This window comes from Nicotiana sylvestris, chromosome 6 (assembly GCF_000393655.2).
Source record: "Nicotiana sylvestris chromosome 6, ASM39365v2, whole genome shotgun sequence".
Classification (NCBI taxonomy): domain Eukaryota; kingdom Viridiplantae; phylum Streptophyta; class Magnoliopsida; order Solanales; family Solanaceae; genus Nicotiana; species Nicotiana sylvestris.
Genome location: NC_091062.1, coordinates 110,557,477 through 110,562,484, shown reverse-complemented (window position 1 = coordinate 110,562,484; position 5,008 = coordinate 110,557,477).

Sequence of the window (5,008 nt, the reverse complement as noted above, 5' to 3'; positions counted from 1 at the left end):
GTTCATTAGATATATTATTATTATTTTTTGACAAATTGATGATTGGGGTCTGTTCCTGATGATACTTGGAGGTTATATTTCAAATTTGAGCTCCTTTGGAGTAGATTTAGGTATTAAATCGTATATTGGATTGTTATAATTCGAAGAACAAATTTATGTTTCTGGGCAATTTTCACTTCAGCCTTATTGGCCTTAAGTGATTGAAAACGTTTGTTGCACTTCAGACTTTTTGGTCTTAAGTGCATCCGAAGTGCAATTTTTCACTTCAAACTTATTGGCCTAAGTGTAGCAAAACATTTGTTGCACTTCAGACCTTTTGGCCTTAAGTGCATCTGAAGTGCAATTTTTTACTTCAAACTTATTGGCCTTAAGTGTAGCAAAACGTTTGTTGCACTTCAGACCTTTTGGCCTTAAGTGTATCTGAAGTGCGATTTTTCACTTCAGACTTATTGGTCTTAAGTGCATGAAACCACTGGTTATAACACTTCAGACCTATTTGGCCTTAAGTGCATCTGAAGTGCAAATTTTCACTTCAGGCTTATTAGCCTTAAGTGAATGAAAACGTTTGTTGCATTTCCGACTTTTTGACCTTAAGTGCATCTGAAGTGCAATTTTTCACTTCAGACTTGTTGCTCTTAAGTGCATCTGAAGTGCAATTTTTCACTTCATAATTATTAGTCTTAAGTGCATGAAACCATTGATTATAATTCAGACTTATTTGGCCTTAAATGCATTTGAAGTGCAATCTTTTCACTTCAGGCTTTTTTTAACTTCAGACCCGATAAGTCTGAATTTGATCGTAAAATGGGTGTGCTTGCAAACTTTTTTGCAAAGTGAGTATAGGTTCAATTGTGACCCCATAATCGGGTATCGATGCAAAAGACCTCGATCAGAGTGCTACCTGTCTCGGCCAATTTTGGGATCACAATTGAAGTTATATCCACTTTACATAAAAATTTGCAAGTCTACCCACTTTAGAATCAACTTCCGACTTATTGGGTCTGAAGTTGAAAAAACAAATTAGTCTGAAGTTCAATGCACTTAAAGCTAAGGCCAAATAGGTATGAAGTGCAACAAATATTTTCATGCACTTAAGTCCAAACAGGTATGAAGTGAAAAAATTACTGTCACGACCCAAAATCAACCGTCGTGATGGTGCCTATCGTGGAACTAGGCCAGCCTCAACTCAACAAACCCAACACAATAACAATAAGTTTGAAAACACTAACGGAAGCATTTAACATTTAAAGAAAACTGTTTGAAATATAAGAAATCCCAATATACGATATGTATACAACCTAAAATTGGGGTGTCACTGAGTACATGAGTGTCTAGATCAGAATACAGTCCACTATAGTGTCAAGAGAAATAAAGTAAAAATACGACAAAAGATAAAGAAGGAGAGTCAAGTCCATCGAACGCCATGCAACTACCTCGTTAGTCTCCAAACTCTGGAACCTCAATCAGCAACCGCCGCTACGACTGGTATCGCCTGGATCTGCATATGAGGTGCATGGAGTAGCGTGAGTACACCAACTCAGTAAGTAACAAGTCCAAACTTTGGACTGAAAGGTAGTGACGAACTCACCGCAACAGATATGACAGAAATAAATGTGCAGAAACATAGGCATGCTTTCAAGTTAAATACACATCTCAAGGCAATAAAGTAAATACAAATCTGAATAGTGTAAGGTATACAACTCAGCTATCTCTACATGCCAATACACAGGCTGTATGAAATGTATCATGTGCTCCCACTCTCAAGTGCTCAACCACTCGGTACTGTATGTAGCCATCCGACCCAGGGAAATCCATCTCGGAACATATACAACACTGGCTGTAAGTCACCCAGTACCGAGGAAAAAGGGCAATCCAGCCCTGTGGAGAAATCCATCTCCAGGTATCAAGTACTTCAGACAAATCCATATCCAGGAAAATCCATCCCTCAATAATATCATCCGCACTCACTGGGGGTATGTTACAGACTCCGGATGGGCTCCTACAGCCCAAGCACTATCATAATAATCAATATAACCGTTGCGGCGTGCAACTCGATCCCATAACTGTCACCATAACCAGGATCTCGGCCTCACTCAATCATCAATCTCTCCAGTCTCACCCACGGGCTCACAATGTCATGAAAATAACCTGGAACAATGATATGATGATTCAATAACTAACTGAGACTGAGATATGATATAAAAATGCATGAACATGACTGAGCACAGAATATTAATGAAAATAATGAGATGACAGCAAGAAACGACCATTAAGGGTCCCAAAAATACTAGCATAAAGCCTAAACATGATATCTATCCTGATTTACAGCTCAATTACTTTATCACATAATGAAACCATAGATATCAACAGGATAGAGTCACTAAATGGTGCCATGGAATCACCCAGGTCACAATTCTTGCGGTGCACGCTCGCACACCCGTCACTTGGCATGTGCGTCACCTCAATACCAATCACATAATACATAATTTGAGGTTTCGAACCATCAAAACCAAGTTTAGAAGCGTTACTTACCTCAAACCAAGCAAAATCATACTCCACAATGCCTTTGCCTCTCAAATAAGCCTCCAAACGTCACGAATCTAGCCACAAGCAATACGATACGATCAATATAGGCTAAAGGAATCAATTCCACAAGAAAAATACCAAATTATAGCCAAAAATCCGAAATCAGCTCAAACCCGGTCCCCGGGACCACATCTCGAAATTCGACAAAAGTCACAAAGCCCGAAAGCCATTCACTCACGAGTCTAACCATACCAAATTTAATCAAATCTGATAATAAAATCCCATTCAAAACTTCAAAATTCCATCTCAAGAACACTTCCTATTTTTTCCTCAAAATTTTCACCCCAAATCACAATTTAGATGATAAAATCAAAGATATAATCATGGGATTTAACCAAAATCAAGTGAGAAACACTTACCCCAATCAACTCCACGAAAATCCCTTCAAGAATCGCCCAAATCCGTGATCTCTAGCTCAAAATATGAAAAATGAGCTCACACCCTAGATTTTGAATTTAACACAGTCTGCCCCGATTTCCTTCTTCGCGAACGCAATCGTCCTCTCGCATTCGTATAGACCAACTCAGACTGCCTCTTCGCGCACGCAACAACTGCTTCACGAACGCGATGCTTTACCAGCTTAAACCTTCACGAACACGACCCTTACCTCGCGAACGCATAGACTAAGGACCTGGGGTCCCCAATTGCCTCACTCCTCCTCGCGAATGCGACACTACTCACGCATTCACGATTCACACACTGCTCTGCCCTTCGCGTTCGCATCCTCTCCTTCGTGAATGCGTAGAACAAAACTTCACCATCTCAGAACACTCTTCGCGAACGCGACGCCCCTCTCGCGAACGCGTAAGAGGAAACCAGAAATAAAAATACAATAGCAGATCAACTATCTTACCAAGGCCGAAAATGATCCGTTAACCTCCCGAAACTCACCCAAGGCCCTCAGGATCTCAAACAAACATACCGACACGTCCCATAACATCGTACGAACTTAGTCGAACCTTCGAATCATTTAAAACAACATCAAAACACCAAATTACACCCGGATTCAAGCCTAAAGATCTTCTAAACTTTCGAATTCCACAAACGATGCCGAAACCTACCAAACCACGTCCGAATAACCTTAAATTTTGCACACAAGTCAGAAATGACACCATGAACTTACTTCAACTTCCCAAAATCCAATCCGACCCCGATATCAATATTTCCACTCCAAAATCGCCAAAATTGTAACTTTCGCCAATTCAAGCCTAATTCTACCACGGACCTCCAAATCACATTCCGGACGCGCTTCTAAGTCCAATATCACCTAACGGAGCTAAAAGAAAAATCAAAATTCAAATCCGAGGTTGTTTTCACATAAGTCAACATCCGGCCAACTTTTTCCAACTTAAACTTTCAATGAAGAGACTATGTGTCTCAATTCACTCCGAAACTACTCCGGACCCGAACCAACTAACCCGGTATATCACAATATAGTTGTAGAACACAAAACAAGCAGAAAATGGGGGAACGAGGCTATAACTCTCGAAATGACCGGCCGTGTCGTTACAATTACACTTCAGATGTACTTAAGGCCAAATAGGTGTGAAGTGCAACTAATATTTTCATATACTCCAAATAGGTCTAAAGTGAAAATATTACACTTCAAATGGATTTAAGGCCAAATAGATCGGAATAGCAACTAATGTTTTCATGCACGTAATGTCAAATAGGTCTGAAGTGCAAATGGCCCATAAACAGAAACTTGGTTGTTGAATTTCAACAATCCAATACACGATTTAACACCTAAATCTACTCCAAATGAGCTCAAATTTGAAACATAACCTCCAAATATCATGAATAAACAAATCCCAATCATCAATTGATCAAAATGACAATAAATCTAACAAATTCATTTTGAAATTAATAATAATAATAAACACTAAGGATTAGTAAAAAATAAAGCGCATAGCAGCTCACCACTATAAAATACCATAAACCACCTTAAAATATGCTCACAACATCATATAAGTTCATAGTCACCTTTATCTTCACAGCGAAAAAGAAGGAGGAGGATAAGGAGGAGAAAAAGGCATGAAGTTGTCTATAATTTGGGTAGGGGTGTCAATGGTTCGGTCGGTTATTTTATAAAATTTATACCATACCAATTTTTTGGTTAATCTATTATATATAACCAAAATTAGACTTTTCGAAACCGTCCCAATCATGTCTGTTTCTCTTCGGTATCGGTACGGTTTGGTTAATTTTTGGTATTTATTTTAAATGTCATGTAAAATTCATCAATAGAAGTAGAATGCAATAATATACATTATTTTACGGACTTAGAAAATTCTCTATATATTTTTATTGTTTAAAGGGTGATGAATTAAAAAAAAAATGGCTAGAGTATAGATCAGTGTTGTCAAAGGCACGCTTAAGACCTGAAGCGAGGCTCAAAATATGTTGAACGCTTTGCCTCGCT